Source organism: Schistocerca serialis, chromosome 3 (assembly GCF_023864345.2).
Source record: "Schistocerca serialis cubense isolate TAMUIC-IGC-003099 chromosome 3, iqSchSeri2.2, whole genome shotgun sequence".
In the NCBI taxonomy this organism is placed as follows: Eukaryota; Metazoa; Arthropoda; class Insecta; order Orthoptera; family Acrididae; genus Schistocerca; species Schistocerca serialis.
In genome coordinates, this window is record NC_064640.1 from 644,217,675 (window position 1) to 644,242,332 (window position 24,658).

The 24,658-nt window shown below is 42.1% G+C and overlaps 1 protein-coding gene across 1 annotated transcript in view; it reads right to left on the reverse strand.

Annotated features, from left to right (window-relative positions):
* Positions 1-24,658, reverse strand: part of LOC126470529 (liprin-alpha-1) — a 1,209,312-nt gene that overhangs the window by 951,726 nt on the left and 232,928 nt on the right. The window contains exon 2 of the mRNA XM_050098447.1: positions 24,127-24,192. The gene's annotated coding sequence lies outside the window, so the exon portion shown is untranslated. The remainder of the gene's footprint in view (positions 1-24,126; positions 24,193-24,658) is intronic.

The window sequence follows — 24,658 nt, forward strand, 5'->3', positions numbered from 1 at the left end:
GTACATTTGTTCGCTTGAGGCGCTGTTGACTAGGCGTCAGCGTCAGTTGATGCTAAGATGGCGACGGCTCAACAGAAAGCTTTTTGTGTTATTGAGTACGGCAGAAGTGAATCGACGACAGTTGTCAGCGTGCATTTCGAACGAAGTATGGTGTTAAACCTCCTGATAGGTGGTGTATTAAACGTTGGTATAAACAGTTTACAGAGAATGGGTGTTTGTGCAAAGGGAAAAGTTCTGGACGGCCGAGAACGAGTGATGAAAATGTAGCACGCATCCAGCAAGCATTTGTTCGCAGCCCAGAAAAATCGACTCGCAGAGCTAGCAGAAAGCTGCAAATTCCATAATCAACTGTATGGAGAGTCCTACGAAAAAGGTTAGTTATGAAACCTTATCGTCTGAAATTGGTTCAAGCACTGTCTGCAGCTGATAAGATTAAAAGAATCGATTTCTGTGATTTTATCCTTGCTCAAATGGAAACAGATGAATCTTTCGTTTGAAAGATTGTGTTTAGTGATGAAGCAACTTTCCACACTAACGGGAAAGTCAACCGTCACAATGTCTGTATATGGGGCACTGAGAATCCGCGGGAAACAACTCAGTATGAACGTGACTCGCCTAAGGTGAACGTTTTCTGTGCCATTTCAGCCAATAAAGTTTTTGGTCCCTTTTTCTTCGAAGGTGCTACTGTAACTGGACTACAGTATCTGGAGATGTTAGAGAATTGGCTGTTCCCTCAGCTCGAACAAGAAGCACAACAATTCATATTTCAGCAGGATGGAGCGCCACCACATTGGCACTTATCTGTCCGTAACTACCTGAACGTCAACTACCCGAGGCAATGGATCGGCCGCCAGGCAGCCCGTGACAGAGCACTTCATCACTGGCCTCCAAGAAGCCCTGATCTTACCCCCTGCGATTTTTTCTTATGGGGGTATGTTAAGGATATGGTGTTTCGGCCACCTCTCCCAGCCAACATTGATGATTTGAAACGAGAAATAACAGCAGCTATCCAAACTTTTACGCCTGATATGCTACAGAGAGTGTGGAACGAGTTGGAGTATCGGGTTGATATTGCTCGAGTGTCTGGAGGGGGCCATATTGAACATCTCTGAACTTGTTTTTGAGTGAAAAAAAACCTTTTTAATTACTCTTTGTAATGATGTATAACAGAAGGTTATATTATGTTTCTTTCATTAAATACACATTTTTAAAGTTGTGGTATTCTTTTTGAATCACCCTGTACATTGGTAGCAGACCACGTACATTCTTTCATGACGATTATGTTTCTCGATGGCAGTGGCATTTTTCAGCAGGGTAATGTGCCATGACACAAGGCCAGGAGTGTGATGGGGAACACAATGGCGAGATCTTGCTGATGTGCTGGCCTCCGACTCGCCAGACTTGAACTCGATCGAACACACCTGGGATATGACTGAACGTGGCGTCAGTGCTCATTGTCCCCCCTCCCCGAGATTTCCGTGAATTAGGTGACTCGTATGGAAATTAGGTGATGTGGGTGTGCAGGTGTGGTGCCAACTCTCCAGCGGCCTACGAAGGCCTCATTGTTTCCATGTCACGATGTGCCACCGCTGTTATCCGTGCCAAAGGTGGACGCACCAATTATTAGGTAGGTGGTCATAATGCTTTGGCTGATCAGTGTAAGATGGCTTGAGTCTGCTGTGGACACTTTCAATGAAGTGTCAATGTTCGTGAACGAATGGCAGCACATTCTTCCTTTAAGGGCGGAAAACCAGAGAAGGTAGTGATGTTAGATACCGGTGTCTGGTTCCTACTCATAACTCATCCCAGAAGTGTTACAATGGGTTCAGGTCGGAACTCTTGGCTGGACAGTCTCTTTTTATGTTAATGCCCACAGTCCATGCACTCAGAGATGCTACTCTATGACAGGAAGGATTGTCAAGCTGATACAGTCAACCGTCGTCTCTGAACTGTTCCTATACCGTACACTGTACGCAAAGCTGTAAAATGTTTATATCCTTCCGCATTCTGCATTTTCTTTTTAAAAAATGGGGGGGGGGGGGGGGAGGTGTACTACAATTGGTCATCAGTGCAGGTTCTATATATAGTGTGCGTAAAATCAAGGTAGCTGATAAAAAGATGTATGAAGTTACCCATCTGGAGTGAGGTTACACACTTATATTTAAGGTCGACCCCCACCTCTCCCCCCCCCCCCAACCCACTCCCTTCCCGCCCGTTGGGGAGCCCCGACAATTGATCAAAGTCATCCAAGGAAACCTAAATCCCTCACTCTCTCCTTCCTTCCTCCATCCGTCACCTCCATTCCCCCTCGACCAATGAAATTCAACCACCCTCTCCCAACCATATTTTACGACTGGGGCATTTGAGTGTGGGGGAGGTTTCCCTGTGGTGCTGTACAGCATCGGCAGAGGATTAGACTATGATTATTTGGTAATTACAGATTATTGCAATTACATTAAGTCATTTCCTTGAAGTTTATTTGTTAATAACAAATGAAATTTACGCTATTTTCGTCATTCAAGGCAGCAGCAGAGACCACATACAGGCAGATATGTAAGTACCCAAATTTCTTCCACAATTTTACGGATCTTCCATATTTTTCTTATTTTTCCAAAAATGTATTCAATTATGCGACTTCTAGCCCACTGCTCCTGATGTCGCATCAACATCACTTATAGGAAATACCACACCGCGATAAATAAACCCTTGCTGTCACATTACTAGACTGTGTCACGCTATAGCAAACTTCTTATGCTTCAAACCAAGGACAGCATATGTATAAGAATTAGTACAGCACTACAAAATACACATCTAAAGGGGGCTGACCAATATCTGCAGCCATCCGCAGCGAAAAGTATGCAGCCTGCAGGGTAGCCCACCCCTCTAACATGAATGCTTGGAGTATATTCGCGAACACATTGCGCCAGTTCAGCAATGACCGAGAAATTTGCAACTTTTTTTAGGTGTAACTGCCACCGACCTACACACACACACACACACACACACACACTCAACCAATCACGACCAATCATAATCCTGTTTTCATAACTAGCGCTTATGCGTGGGAGGTGTCACTCTCTGTCAGTCAGTGGTCGTACGCAGAATAAACAGACATGTAACATGAACTAAACTCTCGCAATATGAGTGTGTGATATCTCTATAAAACTCGAAAATAGCTATGGTAATAATCCGAAGTATATATATATATATATATATATATATATATATATATATATATATACCCTCAACACCCAACTGCAATTGAAAAATGGTCACAGAGCAGCAAAAATAAACTATTTAAATATACATACTCATAGACTCACAGGTCATGGCACGTCTCTCGTTATACCATAAAATGCGATCTTAGAGAGAGAGTTGCATATTTCGTCTACTGTCTGTCGGTAAGTCGATTCTCCAAAGACGCACCCATAAACACAAGATTCCACAAGGGGGAAGAAACTTGTTAACAACACAGGCTCAATAACTGCTGAGAAAACGGCCTGCACATACCTGATAACATTTTAGTTTCCTGAGACCACCCCAAGTCTCCAGATAGCTTAGAGGTGTGGTCGCAACAGCGCTCCCCGCGTAAATGAAACGCTTAGCCCTGAAAAAGAACACCAGGGCCTCAACGTGCGGACACTGGTTAACCGTAAATCTTCCTACGTGTCACAGAATCCCCGCTGTGTGTGCCGCTAGCGGCAACGGTTGAATTCATTTCCCCACCATGTCCCTGCCCGCGAATCTCCGTTCGCGAACGTTCAGAACGGATAAGGGCCGCTCAGTGACCAGTAAAGAAACAGGAGCCGAGGACTGCCCACACAGTGCAGACAGTGCAGAAATCATGTACACACTTTCCATTAGATCGCCATCTAGGCCTTTTCTATTTTTAAGTATCAAAATGGCTCTGCGCACTATGGGACTTAACATTTTAAGCATCCAATGAAGAAATTCCGTGTTCTGTGTAGCATCTATTCGCCTTGCTACATGTCCCACCCACCTTCAGGAAAAACTGAACAGGTGAACAACGTACGATGCAGCCGAGTATATGGCGATATGCAAGTTTGGTGAGTTTAAATAATATAAAATAAAGTTCTTTTTCCTTTTTTTTCCAGCGAGACGGAAATACCTCAACGCACCATGTTGAAGTATCCATCAGAGCTAGGTGCCTACAATGAGAGCAGGTATTTGTGGTGGGAGGTGCTCGTCGGATGAGCGAGGAGGAGCTGACGAGGCAAGGTACAGGCAAGAACGGCGCGGCGCAGCTGGCGCGGACACCGGACTCCATTCATTAGCCGGGCGCCTGCCGGCAAAACCCTACCCGTAACTGCCGCCGCGCCAGATTAACACTTCCCGCTGCGCCCAAAAGCTTCATTCTTTTCACAAGAAAATATCTAGAAAGCGCGAGATGACGCGACATCAAGGCATTTCTCACTCGTAAGACACACTGGCTCGAAAACTATCCGCTAGGGTGCTCACCGTATCTACATGTACAGGGTGAAGCGAAATTAGCGCACTCGGGCTTTGCAGTGCGACTCCTCAATTGCTAGTGATTAAAAAAAATCTCTCACAAAATTTCGTCCGGCGAGTACATCCGGCAGAAAAAGGACGTTAAAGAGTGGTAATCTGGCAACACTGTAACCACATGTAAGGTATATATACTCTGTCAGTATATATATATATATATATATATATATATATATATATATATATATATATGGTGAGTCACCTAACGTTACCGCTGGATATATTTCGTAAACCACATCAAATACTGACGAACCGATTCCACAGACCGAACGTGAGGAGAGGGGCTAGTGTAATTGTTTAATACAAACCATACAAAAATGCACGGAAGTAGGTTTTTTAACACAAACCTACGTTTTTTTAAATGGAACCACGTTAGTTTTGTTAGCACATCCGAACATATAAACAAATACGTAATCAGTGCCGTTTGTTGCATTGTAAAATGTTAATTACATCCGGAGATATTGTAACCTAAAGTTGACGCTTGAAACCTTCGACGTTCAGTTGAGTGTTGTAACAAACACGGGCCACGGTCGGCGAGCAGCATCTGCAGGGACATGTTTACGATGACGACCGTGTTTACGAGTGTGGCTGTAGTGCACTGTTGTGGTTTAGTCTAGCTGTCGCAGTGTTCGCGTGTAGCGCTTGCTGCTATTGTTATTCTGCATTCGTCTCCGCACGCAGACCAACTGTAGTACACCGTGTTACCAGACGTCTGTGATAGTGTAGTGTTGTAGGAACTGTGACCATGGTGTATTCGAACTCTGAAAAGGCGGAGATGATACTCATCTACGGCGAGTGTCGACGAAATGCAGCTGAAGCCTGCAGGGTGTATGCAGAACGGTACCCGGACAGAGAGCATCCAACGTGTCGCACATTGCAAAACATCTACCGCCAACTGTATGCAACAGGTATGGTCGTAGCACGCAGACGGGTCCGTAACAGGCCCGTCACAGGAGAAGCGGGTGCAGTTGGTGTGTTAGCTGCTGTTGCCATGAACCCACACATGAGTACACGGGACACTGCGAGAGCCGGTGGACTGAGTCAAAGTAGTGTCATGCGCATACTGCATCGTCACCGCTTTCACCCGTTTCATGTGTCGCTACATCAGCAATTACATGGTGGTGACTTTAATCATCGAGTGCAATTCTGTCAATGGGCATTAACAGAGAATGCGTTGCAGTTCTACCTGTTTACCGATGAAGCGGGTTTCACAAACCACGGGGCAGTGAACCTACGGAACATGCATTACTGGTTCGTGGACAATCCTCGCTGGCTCAGACAGGTAGAGCGACAGCGACCGTGGACTGTAAATGTATGGTGCGGAATCATTGGCGACCACCTCATTGGTCCTCACTTCATTGCAGCGCCCAAACAGCTGCAACATACATCGCGTTTCTACAGAATGATCTGCCAACGTTGCTCGAAAATGTCCCACTGGAAACGCGTCGACGTATATGGTATCAGCATGATGGTGCATCTGCACATTCCGCAATTAACACTAGGCTGACCCTTGACAGGATGTTCGACGGGCATTTCATAGGACGTGGAGGACGCATAAATTGGCCAGCCCGTTCTCCTGATCTTACACCTCTGGACTTCATTCTGTGGGGTACGTTAAAGGAGAATGTGTACCGTGATGTGCCTACAACCCCAGAGGATATGAAACAACGTATTGCGGCAGCCTGCGGCGACATTACACCAGATGTACTGCGGCGTGTACGACATTCATTACGCAAGAGATTGCAATTGTGTGCAGCAAATGATGGCCACCACATTGAACATCTATTGGCCTGACATGTCGGGACACACACTATTCCACTCCGACCGTGGCCCGTGTTTGTTACAACACTCAACTGAACGTCGAAGGTTTCAAGCGTCAACTTTAGGTTACAATATCTCCGGATGTAATTAACATTTTACAATGCAACAAACGGCACTGATTACGTATTTGTTTATATGTTCAGACGTGCTAACAAAACTAACGTGGTTCCATTTAAAAAAAACGTAGGTTTGTGTTAAAAAACCTACTTCCGTGCATTTTTGTATGGTTTGTATTAACCAATTACACTAGCCCCTCTCCTCACGTTCGGTCTGTGGAATCGATCGTCAGTATTTGATGTGGTTTACGAAATAGATCCAGCGGTAATGTTAGGTGACTCACCCTGTATGTATATATATTAGTTGTGCCGTACAGTTGGTACAGTTAATAGAGTTTTGGGTTAGTATGCAGGAGGTCGATGGTTTGATCCTGGGTTGAGGCATTTTTTTTTTATTTGGTAAATGTAGTCCAGGTGGTACAGCATCTGGCATCTTAATCGTCAACAGCGATTGCAACGGGTCCTGTAGAAAACATTTGCACTTACATAATACAATCGTAGAAATGGAGGACTGGCTGGCTTTGAAAGAAGCCCTTTCCCCGTCGTGAAAGCGAATTTATTCGCACCACTTCCTCTACTAGGTGCGAAACCTGTTTTCTTTGAACCCTCTTCCAGTGGTCCCATAGATTATCACCAACTATTATTCTTACCTCGTTCAGGTCCATTACATTACCAGTAGGACTAGCAAGGTGCTTTGCGAATAACGTCCAAACTCGATTACTACTTGTATGTGTTATCACTATGGTCCCACTAATTTAGCCTTTCAACATTGAGTCTGGTAAGCGCATGGTGTTCAATATGTATTTCAATGCATTATTATTATATTATTATTATTATTATTATTATTCTTTCTTTCTTTTCTCAGACGTTATGTCTGGTCAAAAATGGAAAGTGACGCGGACCTTGATCAAGCGTGACTTCCTTTTAACTGTACGGTATATGTTATACTGCTTTTAGGAACTTTCGGGCGATTGAACATGTATCAATAATTACGGATTTCTGTAGTTGTATATATAAGTTTGGATGTAGCTGTATTGCATTGATGTACTGGTGGATATTGTGTGGTATGACTCCTGTAGTTGATAGTATAATTGGTATAATGTCAACTTTATCCTGATGCCACATGTCCTTGACTTCCTCAGCCAGTTGGATGTATTTTTCAATTTTTTCTCCTGTTTTCTTCTGTATATTTGTTGTATTGGATATGGATATTTCGATTAGTTGTGTTAATTTCTTCTTTTTATTGGTGAGTATGATGTCAGGTTTGTTATGTGGTGTTGTTTTATCTGTTATAATGGTTCTGTTCCAGTATAATTTGTATTCATCGTTCTCCAGTACATTTTGTGGTGCATACTTGTATGTGGGAACATGTTGTTTTATAAGTTTGTTGTAAGGCAAGCTGTTGATGTATTATTTTTGCTACATTGTCATGTCTTCTGGGGTATTATGTATTTGCTAGTATTGTACATCCGCTTGTGATGTGATCTACTGTTTCTATTTGTTGTTTGCAAAGTCTGCATTTATCCGTTGTGGTATTGGGATCTTTAATAATATGCTTGCTGTAATATCTAGTGTTTATTGTTTGATCCTGTATTGCAATCATGAATCCTTCCGTCTCACTGTATATATTGCCATTTCTTAGCCATGTGTTGGATGCGTCTTGATCGATGTGTGGCTGTGTTAGATGATACGGGTGCTTGCCATGTAGTGTTTTCTTTTTCCAATTTACTTTCTTCCTATCTGTTGATGTTATGTGATCTAAAGGGTTGTAGAAGTGGTTATGAAATTGCAGTGGTGTAGCCGATGTATTTATATGAGTGATTGCTTTGTGTATTTTGCTAGTTTCTGCTCGTTCTAGATAGAATTTTCTTAAATTGTCTACCTGTCCATAATGTAGGTTTTTTATGTCGATAAATCCCCTTTCTCCTTCCTCTCTGCTTAATGTGAATCTTTCAGTTGCTGAATGTATGTGATGTATTCCATATTTGTGGCATTGTGATCGCTTAAGTGTATTGAGTGCTTCTAGGTCTGTGTTACTCCATTTCACTACTCCAAATGAGTAGGTCAATATTGGTATAGCATAAGTATTTATAGCTTTTGTCTTGTTTCTTGCTCTCAATTCTGTTTTCAGTATTTTTGTTAGTCTTTGTCTATATTTTTCTCTTAGTTCTTCTTTAATATTTGTATTATCTATTCCTATTTTTTGTCTGTATCCTAGATATTTATAGGTATCTGTTTTTTCCATCGCTTCTATGCAGTCGCTGTGGTTATCCAATATGTAATCTTCTTGTTTAGTGTGTTTTCCCTTGGCTACGCTATTTTTCTTACATTTGTCTGTTCCAAAACCCATATTTATATCATTGCTGAATACTTCTGTTATCTTTAGTAATTGGCTGAGTTGTTGCTTTGTTGCTGCCAGTAGTTTTAGATCATCCATGTATAACAAATGTGTGATTTTGTGTGGGTGTGTTCCAGTAATATTGTATCCATAATTTGTATTATTTAGCATGTTGGATAGTTGGTTCACAGCAAGGCAGAACCAGAAAGGACTTCATGAGTCTCCTTGGTATATTCCACGCTTAATCAGTATTGGCTGTGATGTGATATTATTTGAATTTGTTTGGATATTAAGTGTGGTTTTCCAATTTTTCATTACTATGTTTAGGAACTGTATCAATTTAGGATCTACTTTGTATATTTCCAATATTTGTAGTAACCATGAGTGGGGTACACTATCAAAAGCTTTTTGGTAATCAATGTATGCATAGTGTAGCGACCTTTGTTTAGTTTTGGCTTGATATGTCACCTCTGCATCTATTATCAGTTGCTCTTTACATCCTCGTGTTCCTTTGCAACAGCCTTTTTGTTCTTCATTTATAATTTTGTTCTGTGTTGTATGTGTCATTAATTTCTGTGTAATGACTGAAGTTAATATTTTGTATATCGTTGGTAGGCATGTTATGGGGCGATATTTAGCTGGGTTTGCTGTGTCTGCTTGATCTTTAGGTTTCAGATAAGTTATTCCATGTGTGAGTGTATCAGAGAATGCGTATGGGTCTGCAATGTAACTGTTAAATAATTTAGCTAGATGTGAATGTGTTGAGGTGAATTTCTTTAGCCAGAAATTTGCTATTTTATCTTTTCCAGGGCTTTCCAATTGTGAGTAGAATTAATTGCTTGGGTGACTTCATGTTGCAAAATTATCACTTTAGGCATTTGTGGTATCATCTTGTATGTATCTGTTTCTGCTTGTATCCACCATGCATGCCTGTTATGTTGTACCGGGTTTGACCATATGTTGCTCCAGAACTGTTCCATGTCTTTTATGTTTGGTGGATTGTCTATTTTAATGTGTGTGTTATCTATTGTCTGGTAAAATTTCTTGTGGTTTGTGTTGAATGTTTGGTTTTGTTTCCTTCTATTTTCACTTTTTTGTATCTTCTAAGTTGTTTGGCCAATGCTTGTAATTTCTGCTTCTTTTCATCTAATTGCTCTATCACTTCTTGTTGTGAGATTTTACCTAACCTTTTTCGTTTTTTGTCTGACATTTCATTTCTTATAAATTGTGTTAGCTGTCCGATGTCTTTTCTCAGTTATTCTATTCTGATCTGTAGCCTGTGTTGCCATGCTGGTTTTGTGGGTTTCTTCTGCGTGTTGGTTGGTTCTGATCTCTGCCTAGTGTGTATATTTAGTGTAGTGAGTGCTCCTATATAAACCAGTAGTTGTAACTCTTCCATAGTTGTGTTTTCATTTATTTTGTTGTGTATGATTGTGTTGACAGTTTTTATTGTTGTTTCGACTTGTGGGTTATTTGGCGGTCTATGCAAGAATGGTCTAATGTCTGTATTTGTGTCTTTGTATTCTATATACGTCAGCTGAAATTTTTCTTCTATATCTAACATCTGTGTCACTTCGTGTTCTATTTGTGCTTGTTCTGGTGGCTGTCTTAAGATTTCGTTTTCCTCTGACTGTTTAATTGATACGTGTTGTTCTTTGTTTGTTTGCTCTGGGATGTTTGAGTCCATTACTGTATTTTCTTCTTCTTCTGATTGCACATTATTTTGTTCCAGTATTTGTTGTACTTGTTGTTTGATGTTTTCTAATTCTGACTGGGATATCCTGTTATTTTTGATTATTACACGGATCTGATCAGCTAGTCGTTGTTCTGTTAAAAATTTTAATTCTGGGTATCTGGTAATAAAGTTGTGTATACTTGTGATCTGTATCCAGTTGTGTTGGTTCCTAGGTTTGTTGCTTGGTAATAACAGAACATGAGGTGTCGATTAACTTCATCTGACTATCTCATCCTCTGTCTTTGTTTTCCTTCTAGGGTGGTTGCAGGAAGCATATCCTGCAAAACACCTCTATTTGGATTTGAATCATTTTCCAGTTGGCTAGCAGTGTCGTTACCATTGTGGGCGGGCATAGGGTTCAAGCGTCGTCCCCGACCATGACGGCGCTTGTCCGAGGCTTCTTTAGTTCTGACCTGAGCCAACTAATCACAGTAAAAGGGGGGTTAGCCCTATTAGTGGTTTGTTCTTTTCGTCGCCTTCTACGACTGGCAGAACATACAGGAGGCCTATTTTTTTCCCGGGCCTCCACGGGAATTATTATTATTATTATGCTATCTATGGGATTGTGGAAACACGACATCTATTATCATTAGGCAAACAGTGTAATTCTAAACTGAACATTCCACATTTAGCGGTGTCTGGATGAATCAAGCACAACAATATCTGTCAGAGGGATAATGCACGTTAGGTGGAACAGCGCACAGGACTGACGGCGTGTTTATACTATATGCGCTGTCCACCAGACAGGGACTAGTTGCGAGTGGAGTAACGCGCCCGTTACAGACTCCAATGTACATGTGTACACGTATCGAATTTTCTCACTGTAAACGTGTAAACCAGTGTGGCAGACGTATGGCATACACAAACGATGAATATGTGGATATGCTTCTGATCCTTGGTGCATCTAATAACCGGGCTGCAGTTGCCACTCGTAAGCATGCAGCTAGATATCCTTTTCGACGCCATCCAGACAAAAATGTGTTTCGTCATTTGGAGCTGCGCCTTCAGAAGTCAGGTTCTCTCCTTCCACCATCATGTGACAGAGGTCGTCCACAGACTCGCTGTATTCCAGCTACTGAGGAAGCTATTCTGGAGGTCATACACCAAGAAACTCAGCGAAGTACACGTAGCATAGCAAGGCAGCTGTGTGTCTCACAACGCATGCTCGTTAACGTACTGAACGAGCATGGGCCTCACCATTATCATTATGCTTTCACGCAACACCTGCATCCTGCAGATCGCCATCAGTGGATGCAATTCTGTGATTGGTTCCAACAACAACAGGAAGCCAATGACGACACTGAGAACACTGCAGCACATTCGGATGAAGCAGCATTCACTCGTGAGTGTGTCTTCAATACGGACAATGCCCACCATTGGTGTGAGGTTAAGTCGCACGTCACCCGCGACCGTGGATATCTAGTTCGATTTGTTATCAACGTCTGGGCCAGAATATTGGACGACATGTGTTTAGGCCCCTACATGTTGCCTGACCGGTTGACTGTAAGAAGGTATCGTGCATTCCTCTCAAACTATCTGCGTGATGCGCTGGAAGATATTCCACTACATGTTCGGCAGAGAATATGGTTCCAACATGATGGTGCACCTCCACACACTGGAGTTAATGTGCGTCAGTATTTGGACAGATCATTTCCAGGAAAATGGGTCGGACAAGGAGGTCCAGCTGTATGGCCACCGCATTCACCTGACCTAAATCCCTGGGTTTTTTCTTCCTGTGGAAACACCTGGAGGGTGGCGTAGCGTACTGATAAAGAGATATTGTTCGACGTGCTGAATGTTGTGGGTTCGAACCTAATAGGGTGCTTTGAGATTTTTTATTTTTAAATCTTTACCGAATTTACTTTGATTATAACGTTTAATCAAATACGTGGCATAAATGTCATTTTTTATTTATATACTTTGGCATGTCATTATAATATCATATGAACTTCCTTATTTGCGCTCGTTGTTGCTTCCTATCAGTCATTTTCCACTTGCGATTGTTCATGTGATTTTGATTGTTTTTATGTATTAGCGTCGATTTCATTTTGTCCGTTTTGACATGTCATGTTTTCGTACATGTTACTGCATTCATTATTTCTATTCCTAATTGTGGTTGGATCTCTTTCGTTTACATCTTCATCTGCGTTATTTTTTCCAAAGTACAACTAGAATTTGTTTTAGATATCTGTATGACGACTTCTGTCTACAACATCCACGTATTGTAACAAAAAATTTTTGACGCCACTCCTCAGTCAGCATCAATAGATTATTTCGCATTTTGGCTTTCAACCGATAGATCGCCCAATTCAAATGTTCCAGTATTATGATACAGGAATGAAAATAATGCACGTAATTCGTACAGAGATTCCAATAGGTAAAACAATGAAAGGAAGAAAAATTGATGATACATGAAACGTTACTACGACGATTAACATGACGTTACAAAGAATAAAATTTAAAAAAGACAAAAAACATTACATTGAAAGAAAGTAATTGCATACAAATAATGACCAAAGTAATTCTGATAACGAATTATAAACAAATACTTCAAATCCTCTGATAGATCCGAACCCACAACCTTCTGCAAGTTACAAGTGTCCTTTAACCACTACGCTACGCAAAAACTTTCTGCAGTACTATTATCTTTATGTACTAGATCATCACGTGGGCCCATCCGCGTGAATGGCTATGGGTTCGGTTCTCGCTACCGTCCAATGCTTTCCCTTTTTTTTCCGTTTCTGCTAACCAAATGAAGACCACCTCTGGCGACACGCCTTTGGCGGGCTACTTGAATTTGTGTTCCTTTTTCCAACGCGCCATTCGAGAGTGGAATGGTAGAGAAGTAGTATGAAAATGGTTCGATGAACCCTCTGCCAAGCACTTAAGTGTGAATTGCAGACTAACCATGTAGATGTATTATTTCGGATGTCGGAGTGAATAAGAGAACAAATGAATAGTGTATGAGAGTGTTACATGAAGCATTTACTGATAACTTCATGTGTGAAAGCGTGGAAATACTTATTACGGAATGATGATGTAAGTGATGGAACCGATGCAAATGCCGAACAACCAGTTTCCACACAGAAGAAAGGATTTTGACTTTTCCTTCATATAATGCGGATAAGGACATTCGATTATTAATTTAATTTTTTTCTTCTATTAAATTTCGGAAGGTCTATGGTTGACTAAGTATGGGAAGAAGGTGATTATACACACTTGCTCACGAATCACGAAGACTTTGTGTAACAAGGAGAGTGGAAAATACTGCGAGCAATAACTATGACGGAATAGCCAGTGAACTTACATTTGGTTCAAAAAGGTTCAAATGGCTCTGAGCACTATGGGACTTAACATCTATGGTCATCAGTCCCCTAGAACTTAGAACTACTTAAACCTAACTAACCTAAGGACAGCACACAACACCCAGCCATCACGAGGCAGAGAAAATCCCTGACCCCGCCGGGAATCGAACCCGGGAACCCGGGCGTGGGAAGCGAGAACGCTACCGCACGACCACGAGATGCGGGCAACTTACATTTGGTTCTGGAATGTTTGCAGCCATAATTTTCGGACAGGTAATTCGTAGGTATGAAGTGAACACTGCTTGTTAGCGTGGACGTGAAGTATGAAAAGGTAATGCTGTCTGAGGAAAACAATTTAACATCTTGTAGAACTGTGTAGTGAAGGCCGCACTTGGCAGCGCCAACTTTTTTTTCATTTTTTAACTGATAATATAATACAGTTGAAATGCTAAATTTCCACTCACTGTACAGAGTAGCTCCGACTTTTTCAACAGTATAAATGTTTCTAAAATCATTTCTCAAGTGTCATAAAGACACTGTAGATGCTGTCTTCTTTACTACCATCTACTGTTGATTCATAAACGTTGAGATTCTCTAGGAATCTTATCGAAGCAGTTGCACAAATTATTAGTCTGAACTCTAGGCAGACAGACATAAACAAGGGCGAATCAGGAAGTCATTGCCCCCATTTTTTTTTGTCGAAATGAGCTGCATACAGTTAATTACAAGTATACGTTCTATTCTATGTACCTTACATTATTTTTCCACACCGGTTCAAACATTTGTCCCGTGCAAGCACTATATTTGAGATGTCCCTCTGGTGGAATTTTTTCGGCTGACTGCAACCACCGTCGGCTGCTGTCTTGGCTTCATCGTCGCACCAAAGACGTGGATATTACTAGGAGCGAAGTCTGGACTATATGGTGGGTGGTCCAGACTCTCCCAGAGAAATGATCGTAACTTGTCGGCATTTCTGACTGCCACTGGTAGCCTAGTGTTGTCGTGAACCATAACGACGTTGTCCACAACGGGAATACTTCGACGCTTCTTCCTGATGGCAACCCGCAGACGTTACAGTGTGGAACAGTAACTGTCAGCATTGATGGTAGCTCCTAGTGGCATGGAACCCAGCGGGAGCGATCCACTACGAAACCAGAAGGCTGTTAACATCACTTTCCCAACAGATGGCACTGGATGGACTTTTTTTTTGTCACAGACGAACCCGGGTGTTTCACACCATGCTCTGCTCCTTCGATTCCGGTCTGAAATGCTTATCCAAGTTTCATCGCCCGTAACAATATGGTGCAGTCACCCCCCCAGCATATAGCTGCACATTATTCAGTTAGGCAATAATTCACTTGCCTTTCATCATTTCATCCAACACCTTTTTTTTTAAAAAAAAAAAAGAAATCTTTATTCTAAGTACATCATAACTCACTACCTAAGCTAATTAGTGGGTCTTAAGTTACTACATTAACAACTGCAGCTACATACTTTCTTTAAAGGCTAATACCATGGACAAGGTTAGTGTTAGCAACTGTTCTACTGTACAAGTATACAGAGAAACTGTAATCTCTGCAGCGTTACAAGTATGCCAGCAGGTGACTGGCCTGCCCACCGAGCTAATTCCAGTGGGCGTCCCCCTGGCACTGGGCTGGCCCTAACAGCTTAGGCACCCACCGACAAGAAGCCTTCTGGCGCCCTAACGACCCGTAAACGATATTGTAAAGACTCCCATACGAAATTCAAAGCTCGCAGGAAATATCCTTGAGTTGCACACGCCGATCCGCTTTCACCATTGCATCCACGCGGGAAGCGTCATCAGTCAGCAACGACCACAGCCTCCCCGAACGCTGATTGCTACCCACGTTTTTATGGCCTCTTGCAAACTCATAACACCACAACCTCACAGTTCTCACAGCCAGACACTTTTCCCCGTACAGTGGCTACATTTCCCTGCGAATTTCGTCCCGAAAAGACGAATCATACTTCGTTGCTCTACGATGTGGGTATGTGAAGCACAACTGCCACCTTCAACTTCTGCGCCGCGGAGATACCGGCAGATATGCCCAGGCCAAAACTTTCTAATTCGTCCATGTAGGTGGCTAAGAGAAACACAACGCCGTCCACACCGCGTAAACTGCGTCAATGAGCATTTGCCTTATGGAGTTATCGGTGGACAGTGTCGATAGATACGGGGTCTCGAAGATGGGGCTACTGAGCTGTGCAGTCACTTTAGCCGCCGTAGTTTTTTTTTTTTTTTTTTTTTTTTTTTTTTTTTTTTTTTTGACACTATTCGTGTTAGCGTACAACCATCTCTGTCATCTAGTTTTGATTTGTGCCCACTATTACGTTTACACGATGATGTCTTTCCATGTTTTGTGTACGCCTGTCATGACTGTTGAAACAGTTGCTCTTGAAACATTCAGTAAGTTGGCTGTCTTGGTTACTAATGCTCCAGCTAATCGGGCCCCCACAATCTGCCCTCTTAGTAACTTTGTTAGGTGTTTCATTGCACGTCGACAGCGGCCTTTGAATGCAAACACGAAGTGTGCACTACTCGTAAACAACCTGCACTGATGCCTAATCCGTACTGAACACGCACAGTCCAGCACCACACGGGGCTTATATCCCTGTACATACATACACATAGTTTTATTGCAGCGAATTTCCCGGCTTAGCACGGGTAACAGTATGTATCTATGGCCACAGATCTGGATAGCATAATGGTAATTTTGTTCACGGACCAGTATATAGAGTTATGATTAAAATTCAGAGAACAACGTGATGTAACAATGTCGGGACTCAGCGCAACCCGCCTACCAATGCGAGCCGGACATCAGAGGCGTCGAGCAACTGCAGTTCATCCTATTTCCACGAAATACGGGGCGCCACAGACAAGCGGGCAAACGTGTGGCGGCAGCCATATACCGTTGACAGCACCGCGGGACTGGTACCTTCAGCTGTAAACGATTTCTAAACGATTTCGCCGTTTAATAGTCATGGTTCAGTGGAACGGTAAACAGTGTGCTTTTGGCATAAAAATGTGTTACAAAAACAGTGATTGTTCGGAAAATCTACAGAGGCAGTTCCGATTTTTCGTCAACTAAGGCTTTGCCCAAGTACGCGTATGTCATATACATTGCACAGACATATATATCTGACACTCTGCTGTATTATACTATACGACTCTAGAGAGGATGTTAAATTTATCTCTGGTATTCAGCTGTGTTGAATGAACTTTCAGCCCTAAAACACTGACAAAAACATTGGCTTGCTGTAATGCTCAGTCTCTTTACACAATGAATAGCACCAAGAGACAGAATGCACTTCATACTCTTGAAGTATCGCACCTGCTTCCTCACAATCTTTTCCAGCAGTCACTATCCCTCTCCATATCCTTCCTGCCTCCTCCCCCTCTGGCACTCTCTCTATACCCCCCTCCCCTGTATCCGTCCACCTCCACCTTCTCCTCCCCGTCCATCTCCTTCTCGTCCAGCCCTCTTTCTCTGTCCACCACCTCTTCCACCTCTCTCAATCCACCTCCTGCCCCCTTTTTCTGCCCATCACCCCACTATCATCCCCACCACTACCCCAATGGAAAGCTGATGGTTTTTATCTTTACAGTATATCTTCCCATATAATATACTACATCGCTAGGTGGGCACAAGACGATAATACCATGCGTCTCGTTTCCTCATATTCGTGTTCTCTCTGGAGAGGGAATACAAAGTAAAGCTGCGAGCAATAAGTGATGAATGCAGGGGATTATGGTAAAGGGACTTAAACAGTGTGAGATATGGAAGTTTGGAACGCTTCGGTAGGCGTGCACGGATAACCGAAATGGTTAAGACGAAAGCTTGCGGTAAGCGGGAAACTCGAGTCCGAGACCTGGTCTGTCACAAATTTTCATGTCACTAATAGATAGTAATATACACACATCAAGAAAATTTTTGAATCATCTCGGTTTCGAGAGTTCCGGTACCTGTACAGAAAATTGGAAGAGAGATTAACATAGACATCATTGAAACTTCCTGGCAGATTAATACTGTGTGCACGACCGAGACTCGAACTCGGGACCTTTGCCTTTCGCGGGCAGGTGCTCATTCTGGATAGACATCATTTCCACTCGTTTTATTGTTCATGAAAACCGCACATTGCATGTTGTACCATCATGCAGCGAGACATTCAGAGCTGGTGGTCCAGATTGCTGTAAGACACCGGTACCTCTAATACCCAGTAGCACGTCCTCTTGAATTAACTGTATGCACCTCATTTCGACTAATAAAAAATCGGGGCAATGACTTCCTGATTCGCCCTTGTTTATGTCTGTCTGCCAGACTAATAATTTGTGCAACTGCTTCGATAAGATTTCTAGAGAATCTCAACGTTCATGAATCAACAGTAGATGCTAGTAAAGAAGACAGCATCTACAGTGTCTTTATGACACTTGAGAAATGATTTTAGAAACATTTATACTGTATTCGTTGTGGCATATTATCCTGAAGTTTATCAAGGCACTGTTGGTCCAGAGTGTCCCACTCCTCAACAGCGATACGCTATAGACCCCTCAGAGTGGTTGGTGGGTCATGTCGTCCATGAACAGCAGTTTTCAATCCAGCCCAGACATGGTCGATAGAGTTCATGTCTGGAGAACATGCTGGCCACTCTAGTCGAGCGATTTCTTTATCCTGAAGGGCGTCATTCACAAGATGTGCACGATGGGGGCGCGAATTGTCGTCCATGAAGACGAATGCCTCGCCAATATGCTGCAGATATCGCTGCACTACCAGTCAGATGATTCCATTCACGTATCATACAACCGTTACGGCGCCTTCCATGACCACCAGCGGCGTACGTCGGCCCCACATAATGCCACCCCAAAACAGCAGGGAATCTCCACCTTGCTGCACTCGCTGGACAGTGTGTCTAAGGTGCTCAGCCTGACTGGGTTGCCTCCAAACAAGTCTCCGACGATTGTGTGGCTGAAGGCATATGCGACACTCATCGGTGAAGAGAACGTGATGCCAATCCAGATCGGACCATTCAGCATCATGTTGGGCCCACCTGAACCGCGCTGCATAATGTCGTAGTTGCAAATATGAACTTCGCCACGGACGACGGGAGTGAAGTTGCGCATCATGCAGCCTATTGTGCACAGTTTGTGTCGTAACACAACATCCTGTGGCTGCACGAAAAGCATTGTTCAACATGGTGGCGTTGCTGTCAGGGTTTTTCCGAGCCATAATCCGTAGGTAGCGGTCATCCTCTGCAGTAGTAGCTCTTGGGCGGCCTAAGTGAGGCATGTCATCGACAGTTCATGTCTCTCTCTCTCTCTCTCTCTCTCTCTCTCTCTCTCTCTCCTCCATGTCCGAACAACATCGCTATGGTTCACTCCGAGACGCTTGGACACTTCCATTGTTGAGAGCCCTTCCTGGCACAAAGTAACAATGCGGACACGATCGAACCGCCGTACTGACCGTCTATAACTAGAGGCAACACCAGCCGTGTACTTCCTTCCTGATGGAATGACTGGAACGTATCGGCTTTCGGACCCCCTCCGTCTAATAGGCGCTGCTCATGCATGGTTGTTGTCCGCCCCTGGTAGCTGAGTGGTCAGCGCGACATAATCTCATACCTAACGGCCCGGGTTCGATTCCCGGCTGGGTCGGAGAGTTTCTCCGCTCCGGGACTGGGTGTTGTGTTGTCCTTATCATCATCATTTCATCCTCATCGACACGCAAGTCGCCGAAGTGGCGTCAACTCTAAAGACTTGCACCAGGCGAACGGTCTACCCGACGGGAGGGCCTAGCCACACAGCATTTCCATTTCCATGTATTGTTGTTCACATCCTTGGGCGGATTTAGAGACATCTCTGAACTGTCAACGTCGATCTTCAGGAGTTCTGGGAACCGGGGTGATGCAAAACTTTCTTGATGTGTATATATACGTAACACATATGATGCGAAGATATTCACATTCATCTAATTTATTTCAAATTAATTTCGGACGGCTGTTCTTCGTCATTAATGTCTGGTCATCCAGACAGGCAAGTACCTATGTATTATATTTGAATTCTATAGCAAACCGACGTTAAAGGCAATAGTATGTAATTTTTGCCATGTCCGTTTTTTGTTTTTTTTCCCTCTCTCATTAAAGTGACACGTAGCCATGAACAGTTAATCACAATATCGGGCTACGAATGTCAGGGCGTATTTAAATATTCACTTGCCAGATGGATGGATTCGTCGCTTATCAGAAGCAGGTATCATCTGCATACGGTCACATTCCTCACTCGATTCGCTGTGTGATTTCTTCCATTGGAGTTTCTTCACCAACCTGCCTCCACCATCAGTGACACTGCCATAAATGATAAGTTGTCTCAAACAGTGCACCTGACCTGCTTGAGAGTGTTTTGCAAGTACTAGATCAGCTCCTGGACGTGTATCGTTTTACAGATGGTGCATGCATCTGTCGTCGATGTATAACTTTCAAATTTCCCCCTGTAATATGGTGATCAGATCATGATCAGATAGTGCTACTAAAAAGATAGGCTTAAAAAATGACCCAATAATCTGTAACGGTTCTGTACTTGCAGCCTTATACAAGAGAGAACTACAGTAATTCCGCTGCGCCTGTCCCAAGCCCGAGGCCTCACCATACAAGAGGTGAGGAAGGAGGAGGACGAGTAACAAACTCGTTAAGAAACTAAGGTTCACCTGGCCAGGGTGGTAGTACGTTGTAAGGGCTCCTTGCTAGGACTACAGTGAAGACCTCAACGGTAGTGAAGGTGGTGGGAATAGTTCTCGGTGCGGCGGAACTAACGGAAGAGGCAACCGAAGGAAAAAAAAAAAATCCACTTGGCGTCTGTCTTGAAACAAGCGGCTAAATGGTCAGCGTCTGTCCACCAGTGATGCGGCTGAAAACCGTTCCTCAGAGCTAACAACCTCGAGTAGAATCCTTAGGGGACTTGTTCCCCTAACCCAACAAACAACAATGGATACGCTCCTTGTAAGAGATTTTACCCCAAAGAGTAACCAATCTTCAATTTCTAAGGAAATTAAAAGTAGGCATTTGGATTCGGGGAGGGGGGGGGCTACAGCAGGTTGCGAAGGATGAGTCGGAGCATCCTGAAACTTGCCGTAAGCAAGCAACAAATAAAATTAAATACAAAAATATAAACTACTTGGCAACTTTCAACGTAAACTCACTTCTAAAAACAGGAAAAGTTAAAACGTTAATAAATTTTATAAAACGAAAACATATAATGATAACAGCACTCCAAGAAACAAGGTATACTGATGAACATTCATTTGATTCAGAGGGATTCAGAATCTTTAAAGGGAAGCTGGGAAAAAGAGTTATGAAGAATGTACCCCAATTTGGAACAGTATTCATTGTAAACCGAAACATATTAAACTCGATAGTAGAATTTGAATCTATCAATGGAAGACTTTCTACATTAACCTTCAAATCAGTAAACAAACTGTATACCATTGTAAACACATATGCACCAACAAATGCGAAAAACAGAACACAAAAAGAACAAACAGAAATTTTTTGGCAGGAACTGTCAAACACCTTAGACCAGATTTCATCCAAAAACAATAATATTGCTGGGAGATTTTAATGCTCAAATCGGCAGAGAACGTCATCACCGATCCATAGTAGGCAAATTCCCTGCACATAAAAGAACCAATGCAAATGGAGAAAAACTTATTAGTTTATGCAGAGAACATGACATAGTTCTAAAGTCAACATTTTTCAAGAAACTCCCTAGGAAACAAACTACATGGGTATCCCCGAATCCAGTCTGTGGGGAGAAACAACTTGGCCATGTTGCTGTAAGCAGACAGTCTACATCAGAGATACTCAATGCAAAAGTTGCTAGGAGTGCAGGTTTAGATTCAGACCACTATCTATCGATTGTTAGATTCAAAATTAGGCCAATATATAAAAGAAAGCGCCAATATCAACCAAAAAAGTTTGACACTCAGATATTAACTAAGGAAGATAATTCCAGGACACTTTTGGAAAACAGAACACCTAACACATGGGAACAACTTCAAAAAGACATAGTACAGACAGCAGAAGAAACCATTCTCCTCACCAAAAAATAGAAACTTGCCTGGTGGAATGATGAGTGTGACGAACTAATCCTAACAACGAGCTTGGAACATATGGGATGCAAATAAAAATGATAAAAATACGAACTCCCTAAAAGAAGCCTGGAAGTAAGCATCAAAAGGCCTTAAAAAGATCAAAGTACAATACATGAAAGACCAACCAGCATCAATAGACTCCAACTTCAAACAGAACAATGCTAGGGACTTTTACAAAACTTTCAAAAGCAACTTATAGAAATACACTCCACCTAGTCTAATTTTCACGGACCCAAAAACGCAGAAAACTGCATACAATAGCATAGAGAACTGTAGAATACTTGCCGAATACTTGGAAGAACTACATAACTGTTATCCACCGAAAGAAAAATTTAATTTCGATATTGTAAACCCAACACCACCGGACTCAAAGTCGCCAACCACAGAAGAAATGAAAGAAATCATAAAAGACCTTAAAAATAATAAAGCACCTGGAGAGGATATATAGTTGCTGAACTATGAAAGTACTCTAGTGACAACATGATACAATGTCTATCAGAAATACTCAAAGAAATGTGGACAACCCACAGCTTACCACCAGACTGGACATCTGCACTAATACATCCACTAAATAAAAAGGAAAAAAAAACACAGATCCTAGCAATTATACGGGTATCTCCCTCTTACCAGTGACCTGTAAGATCTTGTCTAACGCGCTTTTAAAAAGAGCAGAAGAAATACTTGACAAACAGCTAGGAGAGTATCACGCTGGATTTAGGAAGGGAAGGTCATGTGCAGAACAAATAGTAAACTTAAAGAACAGAAATGAGGAAAATCAGGAACTTTAAATATGTAATTACTTTTGCGGATTTTAAAAAAGCCTATGATTCAATTGACAGAAATACACTGCTTGATATCTTAAAAGAATTGGGACTTGATACTAAAACAACTGAAATAAATTAAAGCTTGACAAATACAAAATCGAAAGTAAAATTTACGGGAGAGCTCTCAAAATCGTTTGAAATAAAGTCAGGTGTTCGACAGGGAGATTGATTGTCACCTCCGCTTTTCAATTTTGTGTTACAAAAGGTAGTATCCAATCAAGATCACTGTCGACTGTTTAGCCTTCGCAGATGACATGGCATTGATTACAGATTCACTAGATAATGCCCAAGAACAAATAAGAGAACTGCAAAAACAAGCAGCCAAAGTAGGACTACAAATATCCTTCGAAAAAATAAAGTTCATGACAAAGATCTGTGATGCTCCTCAAAATATTTCAGTTGACAACAATACAATAAAAAAACCTAGGAGAGTGGATTACACAAAATGCAAAAGAAAAGATAGCTATAGAAACTAGAGTGCATATAATGCAAAGTGTGTTCCATATGACCAAAAACGTTTATAACAAATAATCCTTGTCCTGGAACACGAAATTAAGACACTACCAAACAATGGCCAGACCTGAAGCTCTGTATGCGGCAGAAACACTTAAACTAACAAGAAATGGAGATCTTGAAAAACTAGAGAAGGTTGAAAAAAGAATTTGAAGGAAAATAGTGGAAGCTAAAAGAAACGATAAAGCTGAATACAGGTTAAGACCAAACGGAGAGCTATACTTGAAAACTGAAAAACTAACCGATGTAATGAGGAAGAGGAGACTACAGTTTCTTGGACATATATTCAGAATGGATAACAACAGACTAACCAAGCGGATATTCACATTACTCAATAGCTACAAATCCAAGCCAGCATGGTTCATAGAGACTGAAGAGGACATGAAAAACTCTGGAATTACAGTAGACACAATAAAAAACAGAACACATTTCAGAAAGGCAGTTCAAAAGGCAGAATTTCAGGAGAGAAAGAAAACAACTAGACGAAAGTGACCTCAAGAAGAAAGGGAACAACCCTCTAAAAGGATGAAGGAAATTTGGAAACTAAGGAAATCTAATACAATGAAGAGTAGCCAAAGTTGATTCATCGTACCCTCCAAATGGTTTATTCGAAAGAAGAAGAAGAAGAAGAAGAAGAAGAAGAAGAAGAAGAAGTACAGTGGCCAAGGAAACCATGGATTAATACTGACCTGAGGGAGGCCATTGTGTAATACGGTCGAAACGGTTTTAAGTTTATAATTAAAGTATTTTATACATGGCGGGCTACACCACCCAGAATATTTGTGAACGACAGACATAAATTATGTGCTTGTTGTGGAAATGAATTAAATAAAAAGTGCCCTTACCGCACATGGCAAATCCTCGATTGCAGTCAGAACTAGCGTAGCAGTCAATACGTTCCACTTACGTACCTGAAACAAAAAACAAAAAGCCTTATGATATTCATTCTGACTGACAGACATCATATAGTACATCTGCTGGTCAGGGTCAGTTATGGAACCACGTTCTAAAGCTATAAAGTTACACGATTCGAACAATACTTGCCTTATTCCTCCAGAAACGTTATCTGTAAGAACTTTCTCTAACAAGCGGTTCATTCCATCATTTTCTTACCAGGATTTCAATTCTTGTCGTTCGTGCTATACTCTGAAGTCAAGTGGCTCCCGCTTATGGACCTGGTTGGTAAACTTTACCGTATTTTTCTTCATTACTAATCCCGTCTCTGAATACTGATAAACTTACTAATACGTTCATCTACAAGAGTAAGGAAAATTAAAACGTTGAGAAAGAAACACACACACACACACACACACACACACACACACACACACACACACACACACACACACACACACGTCCTGCAAGTGTATTGCCGTT